The following is a 24,874-nucleotide window of genomic DNA, read 5'->3' on the forward strand; positions in this document are numbered from 1 at the left end:
GCTACGATTTATGGGGGGTTTGTTTGGTTGGGTTTTTTTTCTATAGAAGGGGTAATGATTTTTGTAGTGATTGTATTGGGGAGAAGGGAATAATCTCTAATCTGGGGATAATGTCAGTCTTTATACAGAGCTTTTCTGCAGTAATTAATTTTATTTTCTATAATAGCTCATGCATCACTTTTTCTTTGGGCTGCCATCAGGTCCATGAAACCTTTGATCTAATGCCATTTTCTAGGTAACTCCTGAAGTAGTTCCAGCAGAGAACTCCTGCAACAACAATGGCTTTCAAGAAAGCAAAGTATCTGTTGTGAACTCACTTTTAATACTTTTCTTGACCTGTGGAAATGATAGTGCTTTATCAGCAGTTAAGTACAACTCCTATCAAGTATCCAAACTAGTGATTTACACTACAAAGAAGTGTGAAATTAAAATAGGCATTTAGAATTGCTTACTTTACCATCTGCTTTGGGGGCATATGGAAAGTATTTGTTTGCCTCAGTTGTGTATGATCATTTCTAGATACAAATGTGGCCTTCTGCGGCCGGATGTGGAGGGTATAACTTCTTGCTGAGTATACCGACAAGAGGATTGAAAAGTTGTCAAAGTAAATGGATTTCAGAAAACTCCCTGTGGCAGATAGACATTAATATTAAAAGGTGTGCAGCGTGTGATGTGGGCTAATGTAAGCTTAAAATTATTCTCAAACAAGGAAAAATTGTTTTCCAGAAACTGCGCAGTACTGAAAACATACTGCTTCCCAGCTGATAATAACCACTTTTCCAAAAACTGCAATAATAGCGTTTATGTGCAGATAAACAGAACTTACAACATGTCTTGCCATAATGACGTTTGGTCGTTACTAAAGTATTAAAGCTATTGTTCTAAAAGCAAAGTTCTTGGGCCTCTTTGTTAAGTTATCAAATGACCCTAACAATCAAAAAATATGACAGGCAGTAACATTTAAAAGAACTTTCAAAAAATCTTGTCAAGCCCAAAAGCCAAAAAGAGCAGGCAGAAATGTACAGAAATAGTGTAATGAAACAGTGGCTGTCTTCTATCCTGAGCAGAGACTGAATAAATTGTATGGCTTCCTCTTCAGTAAAACAAGGATGGAAACTCAGGGGTAGATAGGTTGACTAAGATGGTCAGAAGATCACTGCACTGAAAGTAAAAAAGAAAGAGAGAAAGTGGACCTATTTTAAAGCAAAATTATGATATTTTGCACAGTTGGTCAAAATATCAATGGTCAAGACATTCTTTACTTGGTTGTACTTGAGTTTCAAATGAGAATAACTATAATTGCTCATCTATAAACATAAATTCAATCTTGTGTATTACTGAATCCTGCTGGAAAGACTGACATGATTGGAGTTTTAAATTTAACAGTCACAGCCTCTTTAAGAAAGATCAAGTGGGCAAAAGTCAAGAGGGAGCACTCAAAAATAGCATTTCTTGTTGCTGTGTCAATGACCTCTTGAAAGGAAATGAATATTTAAGGGATTACTGTCAGGTTAGAGAACTATGAAACAAGTAATTAGTGTAAAGTTGTTTCCTGATGTTTGCAGACCATCAGATCACACTAGAAAACAAGATGATGAACTCAGGATGTAGTGATGATATATACAGGGGAAAACGAAGATGTATCATAGAGGACTTCAGTCTGCATGAAATATGTTAGAAATGACAACTTCTTGGGAAAAAATAAAAAAAGGACTATTGAACATAGAGATTTATGTTTAAATTAGCACAGTTTATAACTTTGAAATGTTTAATAATATTATTCCATATCCAGACGTCTTACAGGCTGCTCTGGTTATAAAAAACAAACGAATGAAAAACTAACTGGCTTACTGTCTGACGTTTAATGAAAACAAAATTAAAAAGGAGAAAGTGATAACAACTGATGGAAATCAGAAAGTAGGAACATTTGGAATGTAACAAGGACCTGAGCAATCTGCTGTGATTAGTGCTGCTCTGAGCAGAGATTTGTTCTAGGTGACCTCTGGAGGTCCCTCCCCACCTAAATTATTCTGCGATTCTAGGATGGTAAGAGGAAGGAGAATGACAATAAGACACATTTAGGTATATCAGGAAGCAAAGGAAATCTAACAATGATACTAGTTCATTGTTAGGAGGAAATAGTATTGTCAGTAACAATGTATAAACAGTAGAAGTGTTGCTTTAATGTTCTTGTACTTTCTGTGTCTGTTTTGGGGGAACAGATGACAAAACAAATGCTGTAAGCTTTTCTGCAGTAACCTGTGAGGATGCTGGTTAGGTATTTTAGAACAAGTTCTTCTAAATAATTTTGCATTTCAGTTTTCTGACAAATTGGTCAAAGAACCTTGTGACTGTTTGTCATGAATTTTAATGTCTTGGACTATTGAAGAACTTCAAAGGAACTAGAAGGAAGCTAACGCTGCACTAGTAAGCTAAAAGACTATAAAGGATAGTTTGAGTTGATATAGGCTAAAGTGAGTCCTACAAAATGGAACACAATACAGGTTTTGACTAATAATGAGAAGACAGAGGGAAGAGAAAAATGACCCATATAGATTTACGAAAAATTATGTCCTGCCAAACATGTCTTGCTTTGAAATTATAGTTTCTGTTGAGGGAAAAAAAAAAAAAATTATAACTTGTGTTAGTTTCTAAGTAATCTTTCATAAGGCATTTACCTTGCAAAGGTTAGGGAATTATAAGTAACGAAAACAAGTCACTAGTACAGAGTGATCCTGATTAGTGAGAGAACAGCATGTCTTAATACATTTCATACTCCTCTATTCTGGATCATACTTATCTCTTCTGGAAAGCAGTGTTTCTTAAAAGGACTATAATCTTGGTAGATAATTAGCCTGTCATCACAGTGTGACGCTGCACTCAACAAAACAGGATTCTTGGATGGAAAGGCAGATAAAAAGGGGAATTTTTAGAAGAAATTCTATGTCCAGTTCTGGTGTCCATATCAGAAGATATTTATAAATTCCAAACTTTTCAGAGAACAGCTATACAAATAGCTTAAGTGCAGTAAAGAGGTCTCCAGGATTCCAAGAATTCTATTCAGACTCCCAGACAGATGATGGTGAAATTTTGTCATCTGAACTATATGAAAACTTTTGATAACAACTTCAGACTACAAAGCAAAATATCAAGAATAATTCAAAGTGGAAGGTAGACAAAATAAGGATAGAAATAAGGTATATATTTTTAACGGCACTTATTACTATTACTTAATTCTATTACTTAATAGAACAATTTACAGAAGTTTTCATTCAATTCTACCTCTACTAGCAAGTCAAGAGCAAATGTTTTCCTAAAGCTATGCTGTAGCTTAAAGAAAATACAATTTAGGGCAGTCCTTTGGCATGTCATGCATATGAGGTCACCCCAGATCCTCAGAATTATTTGGTTCAGCCTTATCTATAAGTCAGCTGAACACAGATGTTTTTACAGGAAAATTGAAGTGTTATCATTTATAGTATGAAAGCATGGAAAATGACCTTTTTTTTAAAAAAAAAAAAAAACCAGAAAACCTTCCTTAGATAATGGAGAAAGCTACTTATTGTCTTAAATTGAGGAAAAGTATTAGAAGGAAATTATTCATGTGGAAATTGCATAAAGCGAAATTGTAGTGGATATTAACAGTTTATTGTACACAAGATAAAGTAATTACAAAAAAAAAAAAAGGCATCACTAAGTTCTTTGATCAGATCTTTTAATAATTTGGTAGAATCCACAGTGAAAAAAGTGAATGACTCTGTCCTGATTTTTGAGGACAGTCTAGAGGCAGGCAAATGTCTTTCAGTAAAGAGACAGTATTTGTCCTTTTCAGGAAACAGAATATTTTTCATTTTCAACTCGAGAACATGTTCATGTGAATCTGTTTTCTGGGGCGAGATAGGAAGGAAATAGTGTTCCAAATCACATTAGTTTGTAGGAAGAGGAAGGCATTATATAAATTTATTTTTTACTTTACTCTTAAATTAAAACAGAAATAATCTTATTAAATGTTTGAACACCAGTTCCTTAAATCACATAAAAAAGATAGACTCTGTTTTCATCATTAGTAATTTCTAGCTTTTCTATTGTGAAGAAAAGTTTGTCTCTCTGCCCCAAGATATCAGAGATGTGACAGATTCTTTTGCAGCTAAGAAGACGTGGAAGTACTCTCTCAGGAAAATTGTCCTTGTGCTTTTCAACTGCATCTGGGCCCAGTTGGCTAGGACTCTAAGACAATACCTACATTAGCATTTTAGTTCAAATCTGGAGTGTGGTTTTGAAAGAAATCCTACTATTGTCCCCACTTACCATGCTTTGGTTCTAACCAAGGGGAAGTGTTGGAGTGCATGATAAGGAAGACAAGGTTCTTCCACAAGGAAGAACCAAGAGCCATGTGTGCTCCAGGAACACAACTAACTCTTCTTCCTCTAGAAATTGGTGCTCACACACAGGACCGGTTTAGAGCTAAACTCTGTGATGTGGTGGACACTGGGTCCTCAGCATTAACTGTTTTTCTAGGCAGATCAGCTCTCCTTTCTTTGCAATGCTTGCTGATGTTCACACAACTTGACAGAACTGTAAGCATGCAGCAGATCCTTGTTCCCTTTCTCTGGCAGGAGCAGCATAAACTACTGAGGAGGAAAGGATAATGCCTTCTGCTATCATCTGTGTCTGGTAACTATTATTGCTCCTGGACAGCTGTTGGGCTTCCCTGTGTTTTGCTCCTGCATCTTTAGAAGCCCAAAGAGTCAGCTTGCAACCAGAATCCCGAATATTCACAGGGCTGGGACGTGAGACCACGTGGGTGGAGTTATCAGGCAGAGCTTATCCCATTGTGTATCCAAGGCCTTCCACACTCTTACTCTGGGCCTTACAAACTTTTATGGAAACTGCTGTTTTACAGAAGTTGAAAATCATTTATTTGCAGAGTCCAAAATCTTCAGGTCAGAAGAAGCAGCTATGACATTTAGTTTGACATCCAATTAAAACTCAGGCCAAAATTTTTCATCTACTGTACGTCTTTGTATAGCCTAGTAATTTATGGCTAAGCTAGACCATATCTTTATAAAAGACATCCATTTTTGATTTAAAATGTTCTACAGAGAACCCAGCTTACCCTTAAGTGAGGTGTTCCATTGATTAATTGCACTCACTCTTAAAATATTTCCAGTCAGACTTTGCTTAGCTTCAGTCTCCAGTCATTTGTCTTTTGTGCCTTTGTCTGTCAAGTAGCTGCTTGCTACTGAAAAAATCTTTTAATACATAGGTACTTACAAACTGAGACTTAGCTGCCCTTGGGAAAATAGTTCAGTAAAAGCAATATGCATTTTCAAAATCCTTTAAAAGAAAAGAAACCAGAATTTAAAACATCACTTTGTTTTCAATTCTTTCCCTTTTTGGGGTAATAACAAGGAAAGGAGAAGCACCTTTTTTATTCTTTCTATATAGTATAGTTATACTGAGCTTGCAAGAGATGGAGAGAGCTTTTTTACCAAACCATGGCCATGAGTGGAAATGAAGAAAGCCTGGAATAGCATTCCTTTTTGTTACCTCATAGATGTCATCATTTTCAGAGAGGTACAACATGGCTAACTTTATTTTTTTTAAATCAGTTGGGTCTCAGAAAGTCATTCCTATTGCAGCTGCTACTGAGTAAAGCTCTTTTTTCCCCGAATGATAAAATTAGAAGAACCTAATGGGAAGTGTAGAGAAGGTAGACCCAGGCTCTCCAGCCTGAGGTGTACAATGGTAGGACAAGAGGCGATGGATGTAAGTTGCAACACTGTTAGATATCAAGAACTTTATTTTATTTTTTTACCATGAGAATGATCAGAGACTGGAACAGGTTCCCAGAGAGGTTTTTGAATCTTTGTCCATGGCAATGCTCAAAATTTGACTGTACATGGCCCTGAGCTACCTCACCTAGTACCTCATTGAGCTACCTCATCAAGGGCAGCCTTGGCTGCAGTGACCATGAAATGGTGGAGTTCAAGATCCTTAGGGCAGCAAGGAGGGTGCACAGCAAGCTCGCTACCCTGGACTTCAGGAGAGCAGACTTTGGCCTATTCAGGGATCTGCTTGGTAGAGTACCATGGGATGCAGCCCTGGAGGGAAGAGGGGCCTAAGAAAGCTGGTTAATATTCAAGGATCACCTCCTCCACGCTCAGGAGCGATACATCCCAACAAAGAGGAAGTCAGGCAAAACCACCAGGAGGCCTGTGTGGATGAACAAGGAGCTCCTAGATGAACTCAAACACAGAAAGGAAGCCTACAGAGGGTGGAAGCAAGGACAGGTAGCCTGAGAGGAATATGGAGAAATTGCCTGAGCAGCTAGGGATCAGGTTAGGAGAGCCAAAGCCCTGATAGAATTAAATCTGGCCAGGGATGTCAAAGGCAACAAGAAAAGCTTCTATAAATACGTCAGTGATAAAAAGAAGACCAGGGAAAATGTGGGCCCTCTCTGGAAGGAAACAGGAGCCCTGATTACCCAGGACCTGGAGAAGGCTGAGGTAGGTACTCAATGACTTTTTTGCCTCAGCCTTCACCAGCAAGTGCTCCAGCCACACTGCCCAAGATGCAGAAGGCAAAGGCAGGGACTGGGAGAATGAAGAACCACCCACTGTAAGAGAAGATCAGGTTCGAGACCATCTAAGGAACCTGATATTGCACAAGTCCATGGGACCTGATGAGATGTATCTGTGGGTCCTGAAGGAACTGGCAGATGAAGTGGCTAAGCTGCTATCCATCATACTTAAGAAGTTGTGGCAGTCCAGGGAAGTTCCCACTGACTGGAAAAGGGGAAACAAAGCTCCCATTTTAAAAAGGGAAAAAAGGAAGACGCAGGGAACTACAGGCCAGTCAGTCTCACCTCTGTGCCTGGCAAGATCATGGAGCAGGCCATCTTTGAAACTATGCTAAGGCACATGGAAAATAAGGAGGTGATTGGTGACAGCCAACATGGCTTCACTAAAGGCAAATTGTGCCTGACAAATTCAGTGGCCTTCTACAACAAGGTTACAGCGTTGGTGGATGAGGGAAGAACAACTGATGTCATCTACCTGAACTTGTGCAAAGTGTTTGACACTGTCCCGCACGATATCCTTGTCTCTAAATTGGGGAGACATGGATTTGATGGATGGACCACTCGGTGGGTAAGGAATTGGCTGGATGGTTGTGCTCAGAGTTGCGATCAATGGCTCAATGTCCAAGTGGAGAGCAGTGATGAGTGGCGTTCCTCAGGGGTCAGTACTGGGACTGGAGCCGTTTAACATTTTTGTCGGCAACATGGACAGTGGGATTGAGTGCACCCTCAGTGAGTTTGCCAACAACACCAGGCTGTGTGGCGCAGTTGACACACTGGAGGGAAGGGATGCCATCCAGAGGGACCTTGACAGGCTTGAGAGGTGGGCCCCTGCAAACCCCATGAAGTTCAACAAGGCCAAGTGCACACGGGTCGGGGCAATCCCAAGCACAAATACAGGCTGGGTGATGAGTGGATTGAGAGCAGCCCTGCAGAGAAGGACTTGGGGGTGTTGGTTGACAAGAAGCTCAACGTGACCCGGCAATGTGCGCTTGCAGCTCAGAAAGCCAACCGTGTCCTGGGCTGCATCAAAGGAAGCGTGACCAGCAGGTCAAGGGAGGTGATCTTCCCCCTCCATTCTGCTCTGGTGAGACCCCACCTGGAGTACTGCATTCAGCTCTGGGGCCCCCAACATAAGAAAGACATGGACCTGTTGGATTGAGTCGAGAGGAGGGCCACGAAGATGATCAGAAGGCTGCAGCACGTCTCCTATGAAGACAGGCTGAGAAGAGAGTTGGTGTTGTTCAGCCTGGAGAAGAGAAGGCTCCAGGGAAACCTTATAGCAGCCTCCCAGTACCTAAAGGGGGCCTACAGGAAAGCTGGAAAGGGACTTTTTTACAAGGGCATGTGGTGACAGGACAAGGGGTAATGGCTTTAAACTGAGAGAAGGTAGATTTAGATTAGATGTAAGGAAGAAATCCTTCACTGTGAGGGTGGTGAGGCACTGGAACAGGTTGCCCAGAGAAGCTGTGGATGCCCCATCCCTGGAAGTGTTCAAGGCCAGGTTGGACGGGGCTTTGAGCAATCTGGTCTAGTGGAAGGTGTCCCTGCCCATGGCAGGGGGGTTGGAACTAGATGATCTTCTTCAAAAGTCCCTTCCAACCCAAACCATTCAATGATTCTATGATCTAGAAGACCCTGCTTAAAGCAGGGAGTTGACCTGTATGATCTGCAGGGGTCCCTTCCACCCTGAATTCTTCTTTGATTCTGTGAAGTAACACCACAGGTGGAGTCAGATGAGTGTTTCAGCCTTTGTGTCACTGAGGGAAGCTGACAAGGGCTCCCTCTTCCACCTGGTTGAGGACTTGTGTGAAGCTTGTTGAAACTTGGTGTCTTTGAGGTTTGGAGAATAATGCCAGAAATAATTGGCCAGACCAACTAAGCTTCTGTTACTTAGGCAAGAAGGCCGAAAACAGACAGCAGGTCCCCATTTAACCATATCACCCAAGCACATGCTGCATGTGAAACAGTGCTTTATTGGACTGGTAATCTAAGTTGGCAGCTGTGTGGACCTGCAACAATAAACCACCATGTTCTGTACTGCTGGTTACTAAATCTCAATTTCACAACTTGATCTTTTGACAGACAGTCACAGTTGGGTAGATGGTGATGCCTAAAATTAATTCCACTGTTTTTTTGTAATGAGTAAATTGAGGCATGGTGTTTGCATTTATTGAAAATTACACAGAAAGACACTAACAGTCAGGAAACAGAACTCATTTTTATTCACTTGCAGTTTGTCTCCCAGTTCTCTAGCCATTACAAAATATTGCCTCTATCAGACAAGCCAATGTACAAGCAATGCAAATTAATAGCAAAGAGAAAAATGAATCTCTCATTCTAGCACAGTGCATTGTGTCGCAAAATTTAAACAAGTATTATTCTATTACCTAATTCATTCCTTGTAATCAAACAAAGGATATGCCTGTCTTTGTAATTTTTCTATAAATAAACCACGATGTCTGGAAATTTTTAAGTCAGGGAAGCCAGGCTGTCAGCATTCAAATTCAAAATTTACTCTAAGATTATACTCTGATATGTATCTGATAAAAATAAACTTGTTACATAAGGTCCTGATTCAGCAAAGAAATTAACTACATGCTTAACTTTTAGGCATGTAAGTGAACCCGGTAGTATTCAGTAAGTACACACATGTCTTAATTCAAAATTATTGAATGTCAAGAGTCATTGTCGTTGTTAGGAACATAACTGCGTTTCAGCTCTGCTGATCATTAACAATATGTCTAGTGGATTGGCTGGTTGGTTTGATTGCTTGTTTTAGCAAGGTCAAATATTTCAGTAGTTATGGACCTGTAGTAAACTTAAAATTTTCAACTCCCTAGGAAACAGTGCTGGTCATACAATCAAGGTATTTGACCAAATATGGTTACTGAAAAACCCAACACAATTCAACTCTTTTAATTCCATGACCTCTTCTTTTTCCTTTGTGCTCTCTATGTGCAATTATGAATCATGTTTCCGTTAATTACTGCTAAACTCCTCATTTCTTTTCCCATAATCTTCTCAAGATCACTGTGACTAAAGCTAAGCTAGTATTTTCATCTAAATTCTCATCTTTACCCCTTTTACATTATTACTACCATTATTAACATCCTTCTTGTACACAGTATTTGCTAATTTGTATGTGGGAACAAAGCAGCGGTGATTTTTTTCTGAAAGAGATGTTTCTGTTTTCTTGTGGTAGTCCCAGTTGAAAAAGACCTCAAAAAATCACAATGCATATCAATTTCTAATGTGTTTTCTATATGATGGGGGGGTGTGGTTCTTTTTTCTATTTTTCTGGTTTGATTCTTGTCTGAATCTGCTTGGAACATCATAAAAAGAGAAGCTGAAGACTGTTTGTATGCTGGTTATACACAATTCGGTGTGTGTGGGTAGCTTTGTTTTGTTTTTGCACAGAACGATCTTCCAGTTTTTTGACTAGGAAATATTTTGATTTGAATGATGATGTCTTTTCATAAATAAACTGGTCAGAGTATGGTAATGCACATGTGTAGTTTGAAGGTCTTGCAAGCAAATTATGAATTGAAGGTTTTTCATACAGATAGTAGCTGAAGTAATTTGTATTCTGCTGCACAATGGCACCAAATTCTGTGATAGCAAGTTTTGTATTTTGCAGTTGCAGCCATTAAATTCCACGGCAATACCAATTTATTTTATTGCTAAGTAATTCATTTCTTTTTTCTTGCTTCTGCCCCTTGCAAAGACACAAAATGTGACTCATAGCTGAAAATATTCAACAAATTTTATGTTGGATTAATATTTTCACCAATTTCACGTGCTCTCCAAGCAGTATGGCCACATATCTTAGGCTTTGATCACTGAGATTGCACGCAATCCCTGTCTGAACCTATTTTTTCTCACGTGCTAGAGAAGAGACTAAGGTTGAATCCCCTTAGAGAAGCTTTTCTTCATAATTTCTGCAAGTCTATACTACTGCTGTGTTCATCAGGTTGTTTTGAGTCTGTGGTGCTACATGCAATGTAAGAATCTTTGTGGAATAGATAGCTTCAGTTGTGCGGCTGAAGCTATTGGCCAATGTTTCCAGTTCTTTCTGTTCCCTCTGCAAACCTAACACTAGTGTTTGCTTCCCATCTTTTTGAACCATTCAATGTAATCTAGTTGAAAGTGCTCAATGGGCAAATCTTCGAGTCAGCTGCAAACAGGAGTGGCTGATTTGCTTTCTCTGCATGAATAGGGAAGATAAAACTTTACATTTTAGCTTACGCAATTTTTTGGTATATTTATGTTGAAAATGAGAAGGTTTGTCATCAGCAGAGTAGTGATGCTCTGGACCTACCTCTTAATAAAAGCAGTCAGACCTGTAATAGCAAAAGACTAGATTCTGACTCGAGACGTCCTGTCCAGTCTATGTTCTGGCCAAATAGTGAAATCAGAAATTACCAAGTCAACATAATATAAATGGAAAGAGGCAAGAGAAAAGACACCATTCAGAGCTGTCATTTTGGCAGCTATATGCAGAGCACACATACCAATTCCTGCTACAAATTTAGGCTCTTCACTGCTATTTAGCTTCCTTGTTGCCTGTTGATTTTAGTGTGTGATTACAAGAAGGAGAGGAATTAGGTACTACTAAGCTATACTCCAACGTTCTGGGACTTAATTTTTGATAAAATAAGAAATTCTGGTGTATCGTTCTGTGACAGAAGATGAATTGTGAAAGGAAATGCTTGTGATCTTTAAAACAAGAATACCCCTTTTTCATACTGAAGCCCATGCTAAAAGTACATTCTTGAGCATTTTGTGATTTTGGTCATCTTCATAATGTTCTTTTTTGTCTTTTAAATCTTTTCAAGCCTTTCTATAGCTCTTGATGTCACTGCCTTTTCCATTCTGTATTATGGTAGGTTTTTGAAGGCTGATTTCCTTTGAACTTCACCCACGTATATGGAGTCTAGAATTGTGGTCTGGAATTTCTTCTTTAATGTAAAAGAAAGGGAGTTTTACTGATATGTAATACAATGGTGTAGAAAGCTTACTTCTTTAGAATAAATGTGATAAAAGAGATCCTAACTTTATATACATTTTGCATATCAAGTGTAAAGACTTGTAAAGACTCAATGTCAGTGAATCTGAAGTCATTTGAGTAGTCTTGGTAGATGAACTGAACACATGGTTCCATGGTTTTAATAAAGCAAATGCAAGAAAATACAGAAGAAAGAAGATGGGTTTACTTCTAACTCTATCACAGGTGGAACTACTGGATTATTTGTTGTACCTATGTTGCAGAAACTGTCGGAAGAATAGTTTGAGGACTTGAATATTACATGTATTACAAGACCTTAAAATTTAAATTTATTAAAATGGTGCTGTAACTGTCTGGGAATGTTTTGGCAATTTTTTTTCATGTTCTTTCTTCAATCTAGTTTCTCCGAGATCGAATAGAGATTTAGAGAACTTGATTTGTATGCAGGGAGTTGATTTATAATGTTACTGACTTTCTCTGACTTAGCAGACAAAACATAATGTGATCCCTTGCTCAGCTACAAAAAAATCAAATGTGCGTAGAGACAGACAAGCTCTTTCTGTGTGAGGGCCAGCTGCAGTGTCCTAAGTTGTGGGAGCTTTGCTGTTACTGGAAGTCTTCTGAAGGGTGCATTCCAGGTGAAGCACAGGTGGTTGGAGGTTGGTGTGGGAAGTGTTGAAGGACCTTCTCTTGCCCACCTTCATGAAGAGCCGGGTATGGGAACCCGCGGTGCTCCTCTGGGTCTCACACCCTACGTGTCCTCCGGGTTAACCCTATAGGGACTGTTTGCTACCATGCCACTGACGGATAGAGATGGAAGTTTGAAATTTCTGTTTGCTTGTCCGTTCGCAATGCCTTTCTCTCGCAACTGTTGTGACAGCAGAGAAGGTGCGTCGCTCCTTGTGCTCCCTGTTGACAGCGTTGGGGGCTTTTTAAATCCAAGTTACAGGGGTTATTCTCTGTATTACTTTCTAATGGTTATACATGAAGATGAATACTGTCTAGACTGTTAACTGTCTTACAGACGAGGACTTCACAAACGGTGAATTATGTACTCTGTAAGGGGAAGATTTGAGTGTGTCTCATTTCCTTTGTCAGTTTTCAGCATCTGCCATTAAAACAACCGTGTGGTAACTATTGCAGGAGGGGTAGGCAGGTATTGCTGCCCTTCTTACAGTGAAAACAGAGTACAAAAAGGGCTTTGTTGGCAATCAAAAAGACTAAAAAAAAAAAGCAACTTGCTAGGAAAACACTAGCAAGCAAAATATAATAATTTTACTTTCAAAGACTTTCAAGTGCTGCTTAGTAAGTTGTCTTATGATGTATACCTTTACTGCAAATAAAATCAAGTTGGAAAGGTAATATTAGCTTCCTACTAACTGCTTAGGTACCCAAGCTGTTTTATTGATATCCATCATTTTTACTTTTTATTTGATTTAGTGGTAGTATATTTAGGATAACCAGAACAATAGTTCTAAGGCTGACAGAAAACCTACTGAAAGTGATATAATTTCTTTCCACTAAGTTTCTAACCAATTTTTACTTAACTAAATGAAGTTAAAAGACATGTTTTCCCTAGTGAAAAATCTACTGCCCTTTTAAATAATAAATGCACGCTTAAAAGCACACACAAATTTCTTATCAAATTTGTTTTGGCACTGTAGACTAAATCTATTATATAGACTGAATTTCTGATAAACAAGCTTTGTCAGCTTCTTACTTATTTAGAGCAGGCAACTTTATCCTTTTTGCGTCGGTTTTGCTTTTTCATGTTAGTTTTGATTGCTTAGATTTTTTTTCCTTGGGAACAAGTCAGCACGTGTTTAAATAAGGTATTTTCATTTTTTGCTTTGTGGGTTTTTTTTTGTTTGGGTTTTTTTTTTGTTTGGTTGGTTTTTTTGCAGAGCAGGCTACAGAATGCATGTGGGTTATTACTATGTGTCTGTTGTTCTGACCAGAGAAATACTTTGTCTGTTGTAACATTTGAATCTCCTCTGAGAAAGTGACTGAAAAGATTAGGCGTTAATTCCCCCTCCACCTCCTTCCTGCTTTCAGTATTAGTTTATGGGAATCTAATTTAATTTCAGTTATTTTACCAAAAATATTCTCACTGTTTGTAACTAGGGATTTAGCTGAGATAACTCTTAAAATTAAAGGGCCAAGTTATGGTAAGATCCTAGTAAAGAAGGAAATCTTTACTGATGTGTATGTTTGAGAGTTTTCGAGTATTTAGCTTCCACTCTTCTGGTTCAAGAAAGCAAAATACAATACATATACTATGGTTCTTACTGTAAGGATATTTTAGAAGTTCTCAGAAAAATTAGATCTCTCTGTACACCCAGAAAGTTTAATGTACATTTGCTTTTTTTTTTAAATGATGTTAAAAATATTTGGATTTAAATAATTAGATACGAATCAATGTAAATAATAACATGAAGTTTTATAATTGGCTAATTCTGATGGCCTTTGTCTAACCGAAAGAATTTAGAATTATTTCAATCATACCTGTTTTCTAAAATGTACCATGTAAATACTAAATTTAGGTAAACAAAGTCTATAGACTGAGATGCTTATACATTTATACATTTTCCCTGTATGCAAATGTTAATATTGATCATGATTTTTCTCTTTTCTTTTTCTAACAGTAATCGAATTTTTACCTTGGTAAAGTACACTTGTCTTTTTTTACTCAGCTGTGTTTTCAAGTGATAGGTTATGTCACCCTGATTCAAACACCTTCTTTGTTTTCAGTGCCATAGCTTAACACTCGTGGTGGAAGGTTTCTATTCCTGATATCAAAGGTACCAAAAGATATCCTCTTGACAATCAACACTTTCTTTCTTTCTTTCTTTACAAACAAGATGAGCCCTGCTTTTGTCGTCATTCCTTTTAATAATCAGCAAAACTTTGAAGTCAAGAGTATTTTTAACTGAATGTCAAGTGAGGAATGTTTAATTTATCCTTGTTTCTCTGCAATACTTCGTTAAAGTTTACTTGCTGGAATGCCTTTAATTTCACAGTCATAAAAACTTTCTTTTTATGTCTCTATCATTCAGTACCTCAGTATGTTAGAACCGAAACGTGCTTGTAATCCCACAGCTTTCCACGTGGTAACATAATACATCGGAAAGATGCCTGCTACTCATTTATGTTAAAATACTTAGCTCAGTTTCTTCTTATTGCTTAATGAACAGTTGTCTGTGTTATTAGGCAGTGTTGATTATTCTCCAACTGCTGCTGTCAGCAGTGTCAAAAATAAATTTTCTAGCAAATATTATAAAATCTTCATGTTGTTATACCAATAACATGGCCCAGTGTGCAGGATTTTGCAACAGGTGCTGTGAACCTACACCTCCCCTTTTTTATTTTTCATTTCAAGTAATAAAGTTTTCTCCTGCATGTTATCTCATCACGGATAACTGAGTATTCTTTATTATGCAGTTATCTTAACTTGCCCCTAAAAGCCAAGAGCTTATTATTCCTTCTCTGCTCTTGCAGGTTCCAGACAAGAAGGTATTTTTTGTTCAGAAAAGCACATATTGCTTGATTTGATGCCCAGAGCACTGTAAACATTTGTAATTTTTTTTGACTTAAGAAAAATTAAAATGGCCTTCTGCATTAGAAACTGGGAGTGAACACATCCTCATGGGAAGGCTACCTTCTGCCTTTGCACACAGCCTTACCTGCAACAGATTTCCCAGTAAAGTGAATAGAAAGTTCTTAAGAAGATGGAATAACTAATGATATCTAAATGTACTGCTGGTGTACAGAGTGAATGTCTCAGTGAGCCTGAATGTCACAAAGAGATGGAAAGCCAATTCCAGAGCTGCTGTTTATTGTCTTTCTCTTTCTTTCATGGCATTCTTAGCATTTTCTTTCCAGTTCATCCTCTGTTTCTCATTTACTTTTTCCTTCTGTGTTTTATTGCTTTTGAGAACTCCCAGCTGATCCTCCTGTGCTTCAGTTCCACTTCCTCTCACAACTGCTTTCCAAAACAGGATCATTGAACAGTTAATGCTGGCACTTAAAATGAGTGAACAACCCAATTAGATTAACCAAGGGTAGGGAAATTCACGTCGCGAACTTTTATTTTCTGCCAACTCAGGAAGACAAAAGAACATCAAGCAGCTCCCAAGTTCTGCCAGGCATAGCAGTGCAACGTATAATTGGGACCATAATGTTCGTGCTGGTGTTGATGTCGCTGTTTTCTGCCTTTAGAGGATAAGGACATTTGCTGTGTGCTGGGGTAGAATTAAATAGAAGAAATGAGAGAATTTCACAGGTTCGACCTTTTAGATTTTGGGTGTGAACAAATAAAGATAACTATTTAAGCCTTCCTGGGAGTAAGAGACAGTAACCAGCTCTTCTGATCTGCTTTGTGCGATGTTCACTAATTCATCCATACCTATGGCTAGCTTGCTATGGACCAAGAATTTGTGATTTTGCTCCTGAGTAACACAGGGCATTGGAGAGAGAGCAGAATCATGGTGCTTGGTCTCAAAAGATAACAAAACATCACTAAAATGACTTTTCTATTATTTAGCCAATGTGGCTGATACAGAAGGAAGGTGACTTTCAGCCAAGAAGTGTGTGTGTGGGGGGTTGTTGTTGTTTGGGGTTTTGGGGGGTTTTTTTTGCTAGCGTTCCTGATCAAGTTTCCTGTATTTCTGAAGGGGTTTGTAGGTGTCCTGCTTATGCTTAAAGTTTTTTGTTAAAGCTCTAAGACAAAGTTATTATTGAAGTGTTGGTAAAATACATATATATATCTAAATGTACTTGTATATATTAAAAAAAAAAAAAAAAGCGTGTCTATACACACACACCCCCACACCCCCACCCCTCCCTGCCTTCTCCTCAGAAAAAAATGCTGTCAGGAGCAGGATTTTAAAAGTGTGTGTTTCAGAGAAGAGTCCCACTGCCACAGAACAGAGGTCAACACCATTACCTTTACCGGCTGGCATGCTGATAACTTGGTTTCAGTTCCCCTCCTTCCCCTGCCAAGTGATGATAATTTTCAGTGCTGGCCAGTACACAGGCATAGACTACTCTTCCAGAGGTTTCGCACCCAATGTGATTTGCTCTTGCCATTGCTTCTCATTGGCAGAATAGAGATAAGTTGCCCTGTTGAACTTCCGAGATGAATTCTTACATTTGACTATTTACTGTTCTCTGTATCTTATTCGTGCCTTTCACCACCTTCTTTTAGTCCCTCCCTCAGTGAAGGAGACGGCACAAGTTATTTCTGCCTACAGCAGTCCCTCAAAAATGCAAAGTCAGTTTATTGCTTGTTTTTTATTTAGATGTCCTTTATTTGTACAGTAAGGCAGAAGTTCGGAGATAGTGAGGATACACAACCCTAGCACATGCTGCTATTTCGGCAGGTTGCCAAACACAATGTGATGTCTAACATTGTCTCTCATTTGCTCAGACCAGTTTGTAAGTAATCTCCTCTAGGTTTAACTCTGGTTTTGAGTCAAGAAGCTAGTTAGATTTTAACTTAAAAATTTTCTCTCTCACTGTAATTTGCATAAATTTCAGAATCAGTGGTCCTGAAAAGGTGTTTCCCACTGGAATTTTTCAGAGTTTATACATATTTAATTTTTTTTTTTTTTTTACAAGACAGGATGGTATGTGAGTCATTTAAAATTTCCCTTCCTACACCGTCTTAATTTCATTTTCAAAAGGTACCATTGAAATTCATCTGCAATAATAATTTCTTACTGGCATAGTATTTCATTCTTAGGAGTGCTTCTGCACGTTTGCATCACTTTATAAAGCCTAAACAGACCTTAACAGACCTTTGCACTAGAATTCCTATAAAGTGATTTCTGATGGTTAGTTTGTTTTGCCATCAGTAAATTTCAAATGATAAATATTTGTCAAAGACAGACAAATTTCTAGTATTAGTTTCTCAGTAAGAATATAGTTTCACTTTGCTTTAGTCACTGTTTAACAAAACATGTCACTGGTTAATCATCGTGAAAGAAGCCTTCCAACCTGCTGCTGATGTTGCATTAACAGATATCCTGGGTTCTTTGTTAAACTCAAAACATTTCAGTAGAGCTTTATACCTGGGACAATATTTAATTCCTCAAAGTAATTGCTCTTGCCAATCTTTCCATGCGCCAGTTTAGCGCGGAATGAGGTTATTAACAAAGGGATGCTGCTGATTTCTAATCCTCCTAATTTCTTTCTGTAGTCAGTGCAGAAAGAGAGAGCAAGAGACTGCCCTCTAGAGAACAAGATCAGCTCTCAAGTTAGGCGTTGCCTTCAAGAAGAGTCTCCATCGACCGCAGAAGGCGGCTAGAGAAACTAAAACAGCTTGTGTGACTAGCCTGGATTTCGAACTCATTAGGAAGGCTTAATTATATCAACATGCTGGAGATTTTTCTGTGATATAAATTCACCTTCCATCTGCACAACCTTTTCATCCTTATTTTTTAGGGTTTTAGCTTCTAGTCAAAATATCTTCTCCACGAGTGTCTCAATTAATATGGGAATGTCACTGAAAACTGTTTCCAAATTTGTTTTTGAAAAAAATGTAGAGGTCATTTGCATGGGAGGCAGTAAAAGGCTACATAGCCTCTTTCTGCATGTTGTTCATTTTAAAAGGAATTTGCAAGGAGCTTGGCTCTCTTTCTGGCTTGCACACCCAGTTGATAGTATTTAGTTTAAAACAGCCCCTGATATTACCGCTTAAAATGAAACCTGTTTGACACACGTGCAGAACACCCACCTTGTACACCCATGCTCAGTTTTATTTGGTAAAGATCAGCTATCGCTTGCACATAAAACCTGAATTTTCTACAATAAACTAGGTATCATGTATTCTTCAAACAACTAACTAAATTTCACATACTTGCTTTCACTTGTTCTGTAGAAATATATATCTGTGTAGCTGTTTACATTACAAGTTTTATCTTTCGATCATGGAATTTTTTTGTTCTCCTGATTCTCACTTAAAATGATATGTCTCTTAAATATAAGCTACAGACTTTTATTCTTTGTATCGTGAAGTTTGTTAAAAGTTTTTCCTTACTGAAATGAGCATGCTGCGATATATATTGTGAATTGCTGCTCTGTTTATTTCCCATATCGGAACCTACTCTTTAAATAATTTCATATCTTTTTATTGAAGAACCCAAGGAAATATGTCTCTGTACTTGCAGCATAAGAGTCTTTTTTGTCATCTCTGCGCTGACTCTTTAATATTTGTTTCTAGTTTGTAGTTGAAAAAGGCTGGAATTTCTGGTTGAAAGTGTGATTTCGCAGAACTGCCACTTGTTTTGTTTGTATGCAATTGGTAGTTTTTGTTTGCTTATGAGTGTAGTCTTTTTTTTATGCTCTGACATGGTGCACTTTTACCTATGGATGCTTTCATTCTTCTCCTACATTTAACAGTTTTATTCTTCTGTACCTTTTAAGCCCACGCTTTTCCTGCCAAGTCAAGTTTATTTCCGAAAGTAACCTCGCTATATCCAGATTCAGTTTTGTCATAAATAAATTTCATTACCAGTTAATCCACATTGATGTGATTTAGCTGCATTACTTAGTTGCTTACCATAACTCAGAGGCCTTATGGTGCAGCTGATTTCACATAAATAAAAGTGGGTTGCTTCCTGACTATGAACTTCCAAATATCATTGAGTGAGTCACTCAGAAATTTCAAACAGGCCATCAGTTTTTGGAGAGTGGACCAGAGAAACTTACATTGTTGGTGCAAGCAGGTGTGCGGAAATTAAATGGTTTATGAAACTGGAGGAACATTACAGGAGTTTTTGTGTGAGGTTTTTCTGATATGGGGTATGTTTTTTTAGAAAAACAAGCAATATCATTTCAGGGAGATCAGAATAGATGGACCAAAATCAGTAATCTAAACTTTTTATAAATAAGAAAGTTCACTGTCATTTTGAAACTATTTTTGTTCTCATTCTTTTGTTGTATAGCAATGAAATACAAAAAGTGGAAATTAAAATAAGACTTTTCAGCTAGCCCAAAATAAGATTTTGTACAGAATTACAAATTCTGTTACTTCGCAGTTATCCAGAATAAGCTCATCTTTTATAATTCGTCCTCCAAATTCTGTCACTGCATATAGTTGTTGTTTTATGTCAATTTACTGTTCCCACTGGTATTAAATGGAGACCTGTCATGTTTCGTGGGAGGGGGTGAGAGGATGTCACCTCAGCTACCCTGGAAAAGAACTGGAAGGTAGGAAAATAGTGCCTTTTGGGTTGAAAGATGCAAATGGAAGTATTCTATTTTGAAGTGCTCTATTTCTGTCACCATGTAATTAGCACGCAACACAAATGAATATGGTTAAAAAATGGACTCTCTGTCTTGGTGCTAATCACAGTGCAGTCAGGCTGACAAGTAACATCACTTTGGTCACCTGCTGGGCAGTTATTCACTGGCCTTCATAACTGCAAAGAACAAAACTGATTCTATTTTAAAACCTGGACTGTGGTTTATGAAAGTGAAATAATTTTATCTTCAAACTGTTGGTTCAGTAAAGCATACTGAGTTATAGGATTCTCTTTGGAGGTTTCATTCATTTTAAGAGATAACTCAGAGTTGGGAACATCCATGGTTAGATAGAACTATTAGTCCCTCTGATGTACTTCATGAATCTAGAGAAAGGTCTTGTTAGATTCAAGTAATGCATAAAAGTCACTTAATATGAAGATTATTGCCCATTGCAGGAGTTGAGACAAGATTTGATATTTCACTTAGATGTATCCAAACTGGGCTGCAGGTTTCTCCAGTTTACTGTTACTTTACTAAAGTATCTACAGAATGCTGTGCTGCATGTTTTCAGCTACTTATGTGTGTTACCTCACAAACTCTCTTCAAGTCTTTCCATTTTAATCTCTAAAGTCTTGATGTGGATCATAGTATTAGGAAAATCTACTTCCATTCCCGAGTTTCATAGTGGTGGCGTAATGGAATCCTTTTTTCTGCTTTTAGCTTGTCCCTAAAGAAAGTGGAGAGATGCTTCAGTGTTTTTTATTACCCATTTTTAGGATCTATTCTCTTATGAATTAATGGCTCCAGTTCCTCAGGTTATCCATCGTACACCATACCACTTTCTTTTTGTAGGAATTTGCTGGAATTCCCCTTGCTCCCTCAAGAATTTTCAGACATCTGCCTTTCCCCTTCTCTGGGCATGGAATTTACTTTATCCTAGTATCATTGATACTACACTTTGACCTGCTTTTGCTTGGATGGCTACACTGACCTTTTTCCATTCGCAAATCTTTCTGCAGCAGATTTTGTTGGGGTTTTGTGTATTTTTAGTTCTAAGTTAGTTTGCTATATCCGGATCGGTTCAACTTTTTTTGAGAGTGCACCTCAGTGGAACATAATTAAACCCCATGTGATAAGAATAATTTCAGTCAGTACGTACTGTGTCAGGCATACTACTTGCATCAGCAATTTAGTTTTGATATTTTATAGCTTCTGAGTAATTAATTTTACAATCTCTTTTAGAATATAATATGTAATTCTAATTTCCATTTTTTAATGGAATGAAACCACAACAAAAATTCACCAAAAAACCCCTAAGAGAACTCGTTCAGGTTATCTGGGCCAGGTTAGAGTATCTTGAACCAGATTTTAGAAACCCATCGTTAAAATGATGAAGTTATGAAAGGTGGTACTAAATTGTAACCTTCTGTATGGTCCAGGCACTTCTATTGAAGTACATGGTGGGGAGACATGGTCAGACTTCTATGGAAGAGGAGTCTAATACTTTTTTTTTTTTTTTTTGTGCTTATTTTTTCAGTGATTCAACTTTATAGTGAATAGGGATGGGAAGGTAGAGGATGTTTAGGCTACACCTTTGGTCTGGTGAAGATTATTCCTTTCATGTTAGAGTTATCCTTTTATGTCTCAGATGATAAGATACAGCAAACAGAAGAAAATATAATATGTGATACAAGAACAACATACCAGACATTTCTGTTATCTATAGATAATGAATAAAAAATGTTGACAGCACTTCCATTTTCTATTTCAGCTGTTTTTAAGGGTTCATTTATGAGGAGCTTTCTGTCCCATTTGGCTGACAAATACTGACGTCTGAATCTTGATGCAATCGGCATCTTCTCCTCTTACTAAATCATTCATGAATGTTGCACTACTTTTAGTCTCTTTATTCTGTCAATGACTTTGTGGTAAAAATAGAAATAGAGCTTTTTGATTTCAATGATTTGATGCTTTCGTAGCTGATGCAGATCATTAGCTTTTTTAAATGCATAAGTCACAGACCCTAATTTTACAGTCTTCAGGCTTTTAATCTTTTGGTACTGTTTGCAGTCTTATTTTAAAGGAATAACTTCTTAATTACTTTTTTGTACTGAATGGAACCACTATTTCTACAATAGTAGTTACATACCTACAAAACAGGAGTAGTTACATTGGAGAGGATCTCCAAGAAGAAAGAGAAAAGATTATTAGTCAAAACCCATAAGCAATTAAAAGAACTAGTGTTATTCAACTTACAGGGGGGGCGGGGGGGGGAATATATATATATGATAATGTTAAACACCTTAGGGAGCTAAGGAAAACAAGAACTGTCTCCCAACTCTTTATGTGACCTTCAGTTAAGAGAAAACGAATTTGTGTTTATAACTAGCAATAAGAACTTAATGCTTCAGGATGTGTGCTGTGTAAGAGCTATGGAGCTAGAAGTTGGGAAAAATGTCAACCAGAAAAACATTTGTCATTTGTTGCGGCAAGTAAGCCAGTTGCAGTGCACAAATGTTTCTGCGGAACTAGCGAAGGCAGAAGAACACAGGGGATATGGTAGTGCATGCACCTTTATTTAAAAACAAAAAACCCAAACAGGTGGTTAAAAAGAAAAGAGTTTGTAGTTGGAACAATGAACGTCTGATCTTTCGTAACTTGAATCAGGCTGAACAGTTGAAGAAAAAAAGACCTCATTTATATCAAACGTTTCTGACATTCAAGAAGTCCTTTTGGGCCCTGAAAAGCTCCATGACAAATATGACACATCTTCTGCCTTGTTTTTTTTAGAGAGGTTTGCACTTTTCTGCATTACAGGAGCTTTAGAAATAAAGCAAGCTGCACTACTGGGGCTTTGTATTGAATCTGTGTGAGAATTGCGCTACTCATAAAAATTTGCTCTAGGATGTCTTAGCAGGGATTGCCTTAAAGTTACTTGATAAAAATAAGTAGATAAAGACAGCAACAGCTATCTACCAAATCACATCAGAGTGTGACAATACGTAAAGTTTAGTTTGAGATCAGTTAGCTTTTAGATATCAAAAATATTTTGTCCTTTTCCATTGTTAAACCACTTACCATTGTGTGGATTGTTTGTGTGGAAAATTGAACATGTTTGGTTTCTTTTTTAAATGTATGTTTACTGCTAAATGAGTTTAAAATGCAAGTCAAGAAATGAAAATGCTTACATAGCAAGAAAACCAGAATTTAGATTAGGTTGCAGGTTTTTGCTCTTGAAGAACAGGCAGCTGCTCCTTAGTGATTTTTCTTTTTATAGAATTGAAAGAGAAGAGATGAGCAAACTCCAGTGGAAAAACCTTAATTTGAATGGTATGAGAGTGTCTTTCACAGCAGAGGAAGCAAAGTGTTATGTGAACTGTGTTTATTTTACTCAACATTTCTTTGATGAGAACTTACCCTTCATTTGAAATTCTGTAAAACATTACTGCAACAACTGATTGCCTACAGAAAAGGCTGTAATAAGTGACAGTAGTCACTTATTTCTGGGTAAAAGGATCTGATCTACTTAAGGCAATGGAAAGGCTCCACTTGGCTTTGGATTAGGCCTTTGCACAGGAACTGGGAGTGGGAGGCCCATGTTATAGAGTGCTTCTGGAATGAACTTGAATAACCACAAGTATATGGCTGAAAGATAAGAACACTGTTGGCTTCTGGAAACTTCTCTCTCCAGTTTTCTTTGCTTGATGTTGAGGAGCTGTAGCTCATAGCTATAGTGATACCTTATGCTATGAGGTGATGTACTGGAAAAAAACAACAAAATGCAGTAGAATGCCACAATATCTGCCAAGATTTTACTTCAACTGTTTGATGCTGGGCTGTATGATTTAGCTTTTCTTTTTTTTCCTATGGAAGGGTAAAAGCATGGGAGAGGGGGCATGTAAGCAATGGCCTTTTTCTTTTGCCTGTTTTTTTTTTTTTTTAAACTTGCACACTTGAAAGATCAAGTCTCTGAACGTATACTGGAAGGGTTCATCTGGAGAGTCTAGAGACCTATTGTCCTTTTCTCACTTTACCTGTTGTTAGGGGGTTTTTTGCCACTTTCTTACTATCTTCTCCACTATCATTTATGTTTTCATAACTCCTTTGCAAACTCATTTGTGTGTCTCCCTGGTTTCTTTAGTGTCACATTGTGGGAATCATTCCATGATTTTGATCACTTTTGGCACACTTTTGCTGTACCTACTTTGTTTCTACCATCTCATTTTTTTGAAGTGGAGTATGCAAAGGAGAGCTGGAAACAGTATTCTAGGCAAGGTGACATCATGAATGTAAATACACTGTCAAAGGATGTCCTCTGTTTTGTGCTATGATCTTTTTCTGGAAACTCTTAATATTTTCTTGAAATGTTTGGCTACCAGTGAACGTTAATGTGATGTGTGCAAAGGCTTACCTGCCATGACCACATGATGATTAGTGTTTTAGAGTGCAACTTTGTATACATCTAATTAGAGCTGCAGGTTTTGTTTGGTTTTACTACATGGATATGGCTTCTCATGCACAAGTACTATCGATGTACAGATATAATGCACTTAATGTGTCCACCTTAAGCTTGCTCATCTGCCTGTAGAACATAAAAATATTTATGGCACAATTTGATGTCTTATGTGGACAGAGAAATCTGCAGGCATTATTTATCATTTTCATAAATTCTTGAGAGACCTCAAAACACTGATATGAAAGCATTTTCAATGTAGTTTATGATGTTATATGAAATGCTCCATTTTTAATTTGTTAGCAAATAAGGTAGCAAAACCCCTCAAATCTGTTATAGAAGATCTCTGCAGCTAAAAGGCAGTTACTAGCGCAGATGTTCTCGCCTGTTGCAGTCTTAACACTGAAGTTGACAGCTGAAAACTATGTGTAATTTTGAATACAAATGTTAATAACAACTGAGACAGTAAAATGTAATTATTGCATGTTATTATACTATCACCTGTGCAGCTGCAAGGTGTAAACTGAATATTTTGCCACATTCAATTAGAAGAAGATAAAAGTAGCACTGCAGAACCGAGTCAGTT

General features: G+C 37.7%; 1 protein-coding gene across 4 annotated transcripts in view; it reads left to right on the top strand.

Annotated features, from left to right (window-relative positions):
* The window catches only part of GABBR2 (gamma-aminobutyric acid type B receptor subunit 2), a 490,947-nt gene that overhangs the window by 121,980 nt on the left and 344,093 nt on the right, over nucleotides 1–24,874 (top strand). The window lies entirely within an intron of this gene.

Source organism: Harpia harpyja, chromosome 5, assembly GCF_026419915.1.
Source record: "Harpia harpyja isolate bHarHar1 chromosome 5, bHarHar1 primary haplotype, whole genome shotgun sequence".
NCBI lineage: Eukaryota > Metazoa > Chordata > Aves > Accipitriformes > Accipitridae > Harpia > Harpia harpyja.